This window comes from Amblyomma americanum, chromosome 1 (genome assembly GCF_052857255.1).
Source record: "Amblyomma americanum isolate KBUSLIRL-KWMA chromosome 1, ASM5285725v1, whole genome shotgun sequence".
NCBI lineage: Eukaryota > Metazoa > Arthropoda > Arachnida > Ixodida > Ixodidae > Amblyomma > Amblyomma americanum.
Genome location: NC_135497.1, coordinates 426,528,471 through 426,540,621, shown reverse-complemented (window position 1 = coordinate 426,540,621; position 12,151 = coordinate 426,528,471). Strand labels below are relative to the sequence as shown.

At 44.3% G+C, this 12,151-nt stretch overlaps 1 pseudogene; it reads right to left on the bottom strand.

Annotated features, from left to right (window-relative positions):
• Positions 1-4,469: 4,469 nt before the first annotated feature.
• On the bottom strand, positions 4,470-6,119 carry LOC144124852 (uncharacterized; annotated as a pseudogene).
• Positions 6,120-12,151: the final 6,032 nt, after the last annotated feature.

Genomic DNA, 12,151 nt, shown 5'->3' with positions numbered 1-12,151 from the left:
AGTTACTCAAAAAGTATAGCAAAGTAAAGCAATGCTATTATATTTCATTATCTTAAGTAAACACATCAGTGGTTATTGCTGAGCCTTTCACTGACATTTGTTCAGCAAAGCAAATGCAATACCTTATGTTGTGGGTTACACAGCATAAAGCCATGGAGGTGCACGACTATATCAAATGTGTATGCCCAAGAACAAAATTTAGCCACTCTGCCTACTATTGCGCCAGTGTCGACACACATGCAAAGGCTTGCATGTGACTGTTCACACCAAACGAACTGTTGCTATTGCAATGAAATATATACAACATCAGCAGTATGGGAGAAAATTTAGAAGTATATAGTTGAGAGCATTTCGTATTTTTCATATCTTTTATCGGCCTGTGCAATACAAAATTGTTACTTCACGCATTAGTATAGTCAGTTAGGTATAGTACCAGTTCACGCAATACAGCATGATGTTGATTGCATTGTCACTGAAATTCACAGAACACTGCTGTCATAAATAAAATTATCCTGCAATCTAATTACTTATACAGTTTGGATATCTCATCACATGGCTTTATGCTTCACAGACCTCAGCCTTTGTGCTATAGGGTTGAAGGAGTCTACATACTCCAAAGTACTAACATCTACGATATCAGATTTAAAGTACTTTAATTACCTTTCTCCATTTCTGTCCAATTTACTGCTTCTGCAATGGTCAGGAACAAATATGCTTGTAATACCCGCATAGTCCAAATACGACAGCACAATAATTAAATTAGGATATACACTATCTTATACACAGAACAGATATTGATTTCCTGAAGCGGCTGAAGGTGACAGACAGCTATGGAAACGAGCTTTTGAAAACTGCAAATATAGAGAGTAGCAATTTGGACTAGCATAAGACCAGGCTATAGTTGCACGCGACTGATATGGTACGACCCTTTTTCTTTCACTAGGCATAATATGTATGCAAATAACAATAAATTTCTCTTGAGCTGTACAATTCTTCACTTAGGCCATGCACCACACTTCAAGGCTGTATTTAACTTTAGTGCTGTGCCAAATATTCACTGTTGTACTAAGCCTCAACTTTAAATGCAAGAGTGAAGTCACACTATTTCTAGATGCAAAATTATAGTACGAGAATGCCTTCACCAGGATATTCTCTTTATTTTTCACTTTCAATACACATAAAAGATCCTTCATTCAAACATCCTTAATTAAATAGTCCACCCAAGCCTACTTCAGAACGTGCTAAGCTTTACAGAGCGAGGTGACCCTATAGATATACATCATGGCAAAGGCCAGCTACTATTTGCACTTGCTCTTGGCAGGCTAGAATTGCATGTCCACAAACTTTTCTTCAGTCTTATTTTGGCTTGTCTTTTGTGCCCCTCCTTTCTTTACTAAATTATCGTTCATGGAATGTTGCAATCATCGAAACATAATCAAATAATAAATGGATTGTTGTTGTAGTGGGATGCTGGTACTGTTTTTGTTTTTTTCAATGACCGGCGCCTAAATTAGATCGGGATGGTACGTGTTAGGCAGGTATGAAGGCTGCACATGTTTGAATAAAGAAACGTACCCCTGAAGTTTTCAACTTTCTGGAAAAGAACTACAACAAATATGCAAAGCAAATCGAGGAGGACGAGGAGGAAGAAAGGCCGAGAGGTTAACCAGGGGCCGGGGAAAGGGGTGAGGGGATAAAAAGATCAAGGAGAAAGCAAAACAATATGTATTATTAATGACATGAGCTAGTAGCATAACCTATCGTTTCCTGTTGCAATAGTTCAAGTAATCTCAATAACCTGAACGGGTGTCCATAGGACCGTCGATCATCTCACGACCAAGAAATTGTGGTGTAAAAGCAACTTACACTACCACATTAACTCCAACAACACATAGCCATTTCCTGCGTTCTCAAGATAAATGGTAGAAAATACACAATGGGCTCTCTAACTTTTTGCAGTGTGAAAAAAATGACGCTAGGCATACCTGTATGCAGGAGGAAGTGCACTCTCAGTTTTTACTGCAGCAAAAATGCTATAAAAGAAGAAACCTAAAAGCCCGATCTTTCAACCCTAGGATTAATGAGCCCAGAAAAAAATTTGATAAATGAAAAATTGCTATGCGAGTGCTCTCAGGAACAATAACTCATCTTTAAGCCCAAACAAAGTTCATGAAACAGCTAAGGCATTTCATGTCTCGAAAGGAGGCAGCACAAGCATAAAAGCCCCTTAATTCCCACTGCACTCTCAGATTCAGAAATTACTTGACTGCTCATGCATTAAGCGAGTGAGATTAAAGTAACTTTTCTTCTATTCTTATGTATTTGTTTTTTTGTAACGCTTGGCTGCAAAGCCAAGTGTTTCACATACTCGGTACCTTCTTCACCAAGTTTCTTGTTGCAATAACCAGTTAACTGTGAGTAGGCTTTATGTGCAAGTTTTTTTTTCATGTTTCGAAGAAGTGTGATTGTCTACCAACTTGCCTAGACTGCAACTCTAATCAAGCTATAAGTGTAAATAGAAATTATTCTCAGGCTTATAAGAATATTGCCAGGAGTTTGACAACTAACAAACCATTAATTGTCGACCAGCCACCATGCAGCCAGTTTACCACTGCATAAAATGCATGTAAAGGGCTGGACTGGAAACACACTTGGCCCCTTTTATGCCCAAAAACGGTGGATCCAGTTCAGTCATTAAGGACAAAGAAGAATATGGCACCTCTGTGTGCCTCCTTTTGGCAAAATAAAAACAACACGTACGGCACAAGCACCAGCATTAAAGGGGCATGAAGGATATGACTTCAGCCTATTGCTTTCTTATAATCGATTCCATGGCTCTTACTTTCTGTGTTGTTTGTTCTTGCAGATAAAATCAGAATTTTAAATTTTTGTCATCTCTCAATTCATAACAATAGCAAAAAAACTGCTAACTACCATTTATAATTGAATGGCGCATCACCACAGATCCAGTGAAAGAACCCGTCTTTTTAACTACACTTTCCTTGCAAAAATCTCTAATGATGACAGCAAATGTATCTAAATTTTTGCAACTTCCCTTTTAAAGCGTTATGATGTGTAAGTAGCTCTTTTGTTTTCAGACAGCAGCAATCCATCAGATTTGTCCTTGGCATCCCTTAAAGTAGCAGCAGCTTCGAATTTCTTACTACAAACTTGATGCTCTATGGTACTCTTATTCAGTATAAATAGCCCAAGCCTCATGTCATGAGCAGACAGCATGGTTACACAGCTAGATTATTCAATTTCCTTTTAAAGCAATATATAGTCATGTTAAATTAAAGTGCTGAAAATGTGATGTGTCTCGTGCTTATTAAGTGACGTAATTCAAAGACTGCATTGAAACAAGTGTTTGAAGGGAGCTCCTTCCTAGAAACAGATCTACTTTCTGGTGTGGCTCGTACGAAGTGTTGATGCACTTCATCCTCAGCATATTTACAACATGGGTGAAACTGCATTTACGAAAGTTAACTGTGCAGTTTTATAGGCTCATCTTAGCAGCTCGAAATTAGGTGGCATGAGAAAAGAGCTGCAGGGGACACAAACAATTAAGGGCACCCATCACAGCAGATGCCACTTCACTAGTGACAGAAATCCGTTTTTGCTGGTGGACACTAAGAAGCGGTGCACTGCTTAGAAGCAGGTCATTTCAAACTTATTATTTGATGCAACAACTTTCCGTGCCATGAAGTGACTTCCAGAGGTGAGTGAGCATCCATTCTCTCCTATGATGTTTGAACTCTAGGTTTGTCAAGTTAAATTTCCATATTATCTTTTTTGTAATCATGTCATTATTGCATCACTTACAAGCAGTTAAGCTGCATGCACTAGTCTTACCTAACATTTAACATAAATGCGTGTTAATTCAGCCTTGCATTCTCAATACCTTTCTTTGCCCACTACTCTGCAGTCTGTTATATACTAACAAATTGAGAGTATACTTTCAGGGGAACAAGAGGGTTCTGGAGTTTATAGAGGCGCAGCAACGACCCTGCCAGTAAATTTGGGTGGCCCTGAAGAGGGCCATTATAGCTTCAACGTTGAAGTTCCCCAGAAGATGAAATTCCAAGTGCTTCAGTGCAGATCTAGTATGCAACGGTGGCTCAGTGGCTATGGTGCTTGGCTGCCGACTTGAAAGATGCAGATTGCATCCGGGCTGCAGCAGTCACATTTTGATGAGCATTGAATACTATATAGGCCTTTGTACAGTGCGATGTCAGTGCATGTTAAAGAACTGCAGGCGGTCGAAATTTCTGGACCCCTTAACTATGGCGTCTGTCATAGCCTCAGTCGCTTTGGGATGTTAAGCCCCATAAAACCAAATCCAAACCATGCAAAGGATGGTGATGTAGAAGTTGCTGTCTTCAGCACCAACACTTCAAGCAAGATGCTGCAATCTGCAGCTATCTTAATAGAGGCACATAATCCTTCAGGCACCACAGAAATATAAAGCCTCACTGAAGATGAAGCAAAGGGAAGACGACATGCCCCCTCTTGTACTGAAGCTTTATACATCGAACTTTATTCTTGATGTACGAAACGGGCCAGATTTTGGTTTCTTGACCAAGAGCACTGTAGCGACGCACGTCCACCCTTGAAGAGTCAATTGGGACTCTAAAAACTTCTCTGCCATTTGGCAAGATGCCAGCTTTGGCATTGCCCCCCAGGAGATCAACAATGACTACAGCGCAGTTATTCACCAGAAAGCAGTCACCGACTTTCACGTCACCACCCACTTGTCCTGTAGAGAGCGGTGTGCACGCCCTCACCTCCGACATTCGTCGGCTGAGTTGCGCCAGAGGCTTGTTTTTCGTCCGAAGTCTCTTCTTTACCTTTCCTAGGTAACTTTTAAATGGAAATGCACTGAACTCATCGACACTGCCATGCTCCAGGCATTGTTCTGCCAAGTGTGCAAGGGTGTGCACATTGTACACGAGTTGTTTTTGTCTGTACAGCCTGCCAAATTCTTGCACAAAGTACCGCAGCAGGTCGTGAGCAAACTGGTTGAGGTCTCTGTGATGCTGAGGAGAGGCAAGTACCCTAACAGATACATGCAATTATAAAAAATGCTTATAAAGCTCATCAGACAGGATGGATTTCAGGAGAACAGGCCCCAGGTATAGTAACAAAGTCCTGAACTCTGTGGCCTTCCATCTGTCGAGTTCTTCGGTGCCCCTCGGTTTCCTCTGAAAGTACTTTGGAAATGCAGTTGCTTCTCGCAGCTTGTCGTTGAGTGCACTCCTGTCAGCCCGGCTCAGCCTGGCAGCGTGCCCCTTGCATATCCAATTTCTAAGGAGCCGCCGCATAACCCCCAAACAGACTAAATGCATATACTCTGTAGGAAAGCATTTCACCATATCTACGTTCAAAGATGTAAATGGTGAAACACCAGTGTGATGGCGCCGATCCTCTTGCGAACGAAAAGAGGAGTCTGTTCGCTGAGGTGCATGCAGGTCAGGGAAAGTCATCCTGTTTTCCAGATAGTGCCCTTTTTGGCTGCAACGTTCACAGGCATGATAGCCTGTGTGGCCAGTGATTGCCTTCACGAAACTCCTTGCTGGAGCGTCACAGATCACGGCTTTTAAGCACACATTGACGTGCACCCCTTTCACCATCAGTCCGTTGCAACTAAGGTTGCGCACTTCATCAATGAAAGGCCTGAGGTATTCCTGGAGGCACGGAGGTTTCCCTGCACCGCAGTACGCACTGACCATAAATGGTTCAGATTTCTTGATGTTAATTACACTGCACAGAATTGGCCAGAGTGCAGTCTGGCTACTCCTATGCAGAGGCAGCCCATCAATATTTGCGTGCAGCTCGACATTCTCAGGCGCTGGTCCTTGGCCAACAGCATGCTGAATGCCCTCAGCAAGGCCAAAATGCACAAACGAGTCGCCGTGTTCTAAATTAGCTTTCCGCTCCGTCTGCATGATGGTCCTTGCATCTTTCGGGAGCTCTACAATCCCACGCCGACGGCAGAAGTCCAGCAAATCGTTGATGCAGGCGTGCGTCAAATTGTGCTTGCAAGCTATGCTAGCTAACTCCTGCGCTGTCGAGAGATGGCGATAACAAAGCTCAGGAGACTGCTTATGAGGCTGGCCCATTTCCACGTTCTCAGCAGTAAGGCTGTTCGTGGACGAGGTATCATCGCTTGAGTCGCACGAGGTAGCGGAATCCTCACTAGAATGGCTTTCAGCGCAACTCTCGGACACATAAGCCTGCTCGTTTAACTCGCTCTGAACAGATGGTACCGGCGGGTCTGCAGGTAGCGACGAAATAGCTCGTCCGCTGCCACTAGCGCTAGCGCCGCCGGCGCAGGCTTCGCTATTCGGCCGTTTGCTTGCTCCGGGCGGTAGCGGGAGTGGAGGGGGGCTGACGACGTCCAAGGCCGCTTCGCCGCCCGTTCTCTTGCTTCAGGAGGATTTCAGATGCGTAGACGGTGGTTGTCGGATGCCGAGCTCTTCCAAAAGTTCTCTGTACTCTTTTTCGATGATACGCTACCTCCGCCACTTGCTCATGACCTCCGTCTCTATGCTCATGACGGAGCGCAAAAGATCAGAGTGACGAACAATCAACAAACCTAACCGCTCAGAGCTACAGTTAAAAACGAAAAGAGGCCTAATAATGAAGATACTCGCAGCGCACAAAAGCACAAACATCACAAAAAGGCGTTAACACTGTGCATAAAAAAGACCTCCGGTTGCGAATTATTTGGTATTATATTAGGTCACTATCTTTAGTAAATAAAAAAATAGTTGAGTTGTTTTTATTTTTAATTCACGGAGAAAATAAGTGGCCGCAGCGGCACGTCTTAGTAGAATGCGTGTAAAATACGGACGTGCCGCACCTCCATATTTACCACCACTCGCTCATAACTGTTCAGGTCATAGCCTCCTTGACTCGCTCATCCATCCACTCCAGTGAGAGCTACACTCTACTGTAGGGTTGCCGGAGCAAATTTAGTCACTGTCTGTAATTTATATTTTTTTGTGATTTGTTTACAGCCTTTCTCGGCTTTGTGCCAGTGAGCGATGCGGAGAGGCTATTTTCTCTAAGCGCTGATAGCTGGTAGAAAACTTGTGAAATATTGTGTGGGCCTCGGGACAGACGGGGCATCATCCCAACAGCCTTTACACAAAAACAAGACACAAAATGCGTGGTTTTAGCGTGGTTCTAAAGTGTGTGGGCTACCCCCACATTGACTGCTTTTCATATAATGTACTAGAATTCTTTACGTCAGGCTTTTAAATGAAGCACAGGTACTCCAAAACGGCAGCATGAGTACGGAGAAACGTACGCCGGCCTCATGTGACGCGGCTGATTATTCGTAATATAGTCCGAAATGATGGCGGCCGTGCTGGACATCTTATCTTCCCGCATACACCTAACGACTTAATTCTGTGCGTCAAGTTGGCTTAGCATAGCACCTGCCTTGCGATTAATTGTGAATAAATGGGCTATATTGGAAGGCCGCTTTATTCGGTGCTTTGAAAAGTAGAGAACGCTGCTACGCAGAAAGAATACATATGGAAATATACACCGATGATCAAAATTTACTTTTTGTTGGATTTGTAATCGGTGAAATTAATTTTAGCGAATGAACAAGGGCTTCGGTGGAAGACCCCGGCCCCTGTCCGGCGAGCTCTACCGTACGGTAACTACGCCAATTCTTTTGCGAAAACGCTGAGTTGCGTGCAGCTACGCAGAACGACAACACCGAATGGGAGCAGCACATATGTTACATTTCAGGGCATGCGGTAGGGTTTTTTCTCGACAGCCCCGAAATATCTTCCCCTGATCAGCATCTCTGACAAACGTTTCCTGCTGGATAGGTGCCACAGCGTTTCTTTTTTTTTCCTGCATTAAAAGTGAGCTGAAGAGGCATTACTGCGAACCTAAATCTTCTGAGTGACCGGCGCCGACCCGAACTCCATCGGTTTTGTCTATCGTCCATTCGGTGATTACGTAGCAACGAAGTCAATTTATGCAATCGAATCTGACAATCGCGTGCTCTAACGAAAGTCGACGATCTGTCAGACAATACCCGGTTCTGCGTGATAAATGCAAAAAATGTTGGAAAGCCGATAGACGTTCCCGCTGATGAAGTTGAAGGTCACATGACCGCGCATGTCGAGGTGATGAGCCGTACGTATGGGTTCAGAAACGTCTATCGTAACCTGGACATGGTCAGTGACTTTCAAATTCATCAGTATATCATGCCCCCAGACGGACTTTCCCAATGACGTCTGAGCTGGCACTCTCTTTGTTGTCACTGCCGTCATCAAACGCAGCCGTCAAACAAATGCTCAGCTAAGTCTTAGGGCTGAGACGGGACAAAAATTCTTGGCCGGTTTAAAATACTTCTAGCAGCCTCCATTCCCGGCCATACCAAACTTCACGTACATGGAGGAGCGCTTGCAAAGTCTAGTTATAGATCTACATTCTATTTCGCAGGTAGGTTTTATAGTGAACGAGACCTGGCTGAACATTTATTCGGCGGCTGCGTTTGATGACGGTAGGGACAACAAAGATAATCCCAGCTCAGACATCAATGGGAACACATATATGCTAGGGCTCGACGAAAGTTCGTCTCCATGGTCAGGCATGATACTGATGAATTTGAAGGTCACTGACCATGTATGGGCTAAACTGTTCCCCTTCGAATCAGCTCACGATGCCTGAGATCCCTCTCTAGACTACTTCCGTCTATTGTGCTATATCTTGTATAGCCGCAACCTCTGTACTAGAGTTTGTCTTGGAATTTATTGTAATGTATTTATTTTATTGTGTTTAGTGAAATTGTCGTGAGCTGTACCTATACTGCATTGCTGAATGCATATAATTACTAAGTGAGTTTATTGTGCGATGTTTTTTGCGTGTTGTTATTTTCCCGATACTGCTATGCTTTGAGAAAAAAAGAAAACACGACGTTTATGATGAACACCACATTTGCTTAATCATGAATTCGCTTGCAGGCAAGCCTTGCGCTACTTCTAATAGTATTATGTAGATATACTTGGGAAAAATAGTTTAATATGGCTAAGGAGTTTTCCATGCAAAGACAAAGTTTTTTGGCTACATTTGGTCAACTACGGGGGCCAGCTTGGCTACCTGTGCGTGGAGCTATCTGGCAACCCTTGCTGCCCGTCCGACCGCTCCGTCGGATGCCATCTCTTTCTTTGTTCGGTCGGCGCTGCATTTTCACCGTGATCTTCAAGCCCGCCACTTGCGTAAGTATTTATGCTTTTTTGTTAGTAGCTTTTTTGTTTCCTCATGAGCCTACTGTCATGAGTAGCAATAAGGGGAGAGGCGTCATTTGTTGCCCTGTTCTGTAATTGTACTATTTTATAGTCATGTGGGAGGCTAGCTTGCCACATGGGTTCGGACCGACGACATGTGCACCTTCAATTGTATGCCTTTTTCATGCACTTATTTTCTTAACGCTGCGTTGTATTGTTTCTGAGATGTGTCGGGAGACCTTCGTGCGAGAGGAACATGAGAATAGGGCGAGCGAGCTTGTGAAAAATCAGTTTACGCACTAATCTTTGTTTGCATCGCTTTACTCCTTGCAGCATGCCACCAAAACCGTTCGCGGTCGTGAAGTTCCCGATGGAGGACGACAGCATGGCTGTCGTCCCTGTCAGGTGGCTCTCCCACGATTGGCAGCATTGCCTTTGGCCAAAAATGCGAGCCGCGGAGGTAATCCGCCTCGCTCGAGAGGAGGCGGACCCATCCGCCCCAGGGTGCGAGTGGTTCCGCTGCCCAGTCGCTGTCGTCACAACATGCCGTAAGTGGTTTTATTGCCGGGATAACGCTATGTGTGCAATTGTGAATTGTGGTGTCTAGCATCCCGAAGCGACGCATGGGCTGTGACGGGCGCTGTATTGGAGGGCCCCGGATTTTTTAACCATCTTTAACGCGCGCCAAAACTTCACAGCAAACGGGCGCCTTTTGCTAGCCTGTCAAGTGACTAATCTTTTCAAAGCTGGGAGGCCAATGAATGATGCACACATGCATTTGTGAGCTGATGTCATTGCTTCATCTGCATCAAAAGCGATTGCCAGTTCAAATTCGCATGTGATCTCAAACACTGCAATGCCTTGTTTTAGGTGATATCCAGTTTCCAGGTCACTGGACTCTACAGGTTTGTAAACATTTTGGAGTGACTGTGCTTTGTTCTTGTCCAAGTTTATCGCTCGTGATTGAAAAGATATCTCTATCACATGGGCATTTCAATGACTTTCAAACCAATTGTCTACGACTCAGGAGATGAACACTAGTTGCTGCACAGTTAGCTGCAGCAGCAATTGAGTCAATACATGGCTTGCTCGTGACGTGACTTCTGCTCCTATCAAGCGCTGGCGGCCATGCCGCCAAACCACTCGATCCCAGACCGTCCACCTTGCGTGGCCTGACTGCTCCTTAGATGCTTTGGATTATTTCCTTATTCTTTCAGGCGTGATGCTGCCTCCACAGGGGAATCGGCTATTCAATGCAGGCTATTACTTTGAACTTGCTGGATCGGTGCATGTGCGCTGCACAAAAAAGGTGGAAATGTGCGACCATATGGATGCATACATAGTGTGGCCGGGTTACGATGCAATGATAGATGATGATGTGGTCTGAAGTGACCCACAGGGATCGTGAACTATCTAGTTTACTCTTCCAGCTTTGTGACAGAAAGAATGCAAACCTCAAATCATTGGAGGTACAAAAAAATTTCACGAGCTGCTGGTCGAGGATCCTGTCTGCAACGAGTCTACGATACCTAAAGCTCGGCCTCAGCACGCTGTCCTTTCTGCCGTTGTTGCTGGCTGTGGCCGTGGTGATCTGAACCACTTTGCCTAGTGCTGTAGCCAAGGTATATGCAGTGACGCAGGGCCCAGTCTGTGTTTGGGTTGTCAAACAAGTCAGATGGCCTCACTCGAAACAAAAACATTCACTTCTTCAGGGTGTAGTCCTTGCTCACCATAGCTTTGCGGACATTAAGTTCACGACCCAAACCTCTTATCTGTCACAAAGTGCACTCTGTACTCTTGTAAATTGAGGCTCTTGGGGTCCGAATTGTCTTGCTTAGTCCGAGCCAGCCACAACCTGCAGCTGTTTGTGCTCTGGGATCTTGGAGTTCTTGCGCTAAGTTCATGTTAGTCTGCTTCTTGTGCCTGTACCTGTCGCTATGATTGGAGCCACTGAGGATAATGCACAAAACCATAGTGAAGCTGCGGATGGACGCGAATCAACTCTGTGTGAGCAAACAGAGGCAGCGGTAAGCTAGAGGCAGTCTGGCAGTGGTTCAGCACAGCATGGCCGCCTGGCAACCGATGGGCACTGAATGCGACATGCGGGCCATGTATAATGCATTGATACAGGGAAGCAGCACGGAACTTGGTGGTGATTTCGAAGGCCTTCAAGAGCGGCAGTGTGGACTCTTGAATTTGGAAATCAGAGCCTTATAATTGGCGAATAATTGCTGATGTTTAAAAATATTCAGTTGAACCTTGCTGTAACGAAGGCAACCCCAAAATGTCTGTTTTAGCCGTTCCTTTTTTATGGCAGTCATCGGCCTTTGTTGCAAATGGATTTCATGCTAACAAGCTTATCTACTACAATGTTTTGCTAATGTGCATGAAATTTGACTCCAAATTGCAGTGGCAATGTGAACTTGTCGAAGAAAGATAGGTGTACAAAATCGGATGGTTTGCTTTGTCACTTGAAGGCTCCACTGGTACATTCTTACATCACTTTTGCTGTGACAATATATATTTGTAACGCTGTTCCACGAATTGCTTGAAAGTAATGAAATAGAAGAGCTGCTGATATCATTATGATTTTTTTCTGCTGCCAGCAGCACAGAGAAATCATACAAACAGGAGGATGTCTCTCTGCATTGCAACATTTGCTGCACCTTGACAGTGCAGTTATCAGGAACCCAGTCTATATAATAATGTTCAATTATCGAGTGATTTCTTCTGTAGGGTTACATGCTAAACTTACGGGACCAAAATATGCTTCACTTCTAATTAACTGGAAATTCCAATTAAGCAGCTTAAAAATATCGGCAGTCAACTGTATAAATTATTTAGCGGTTTTAGGCGAATAATACGCAGTGATCTGTGTATACACTGATGTCTACCGC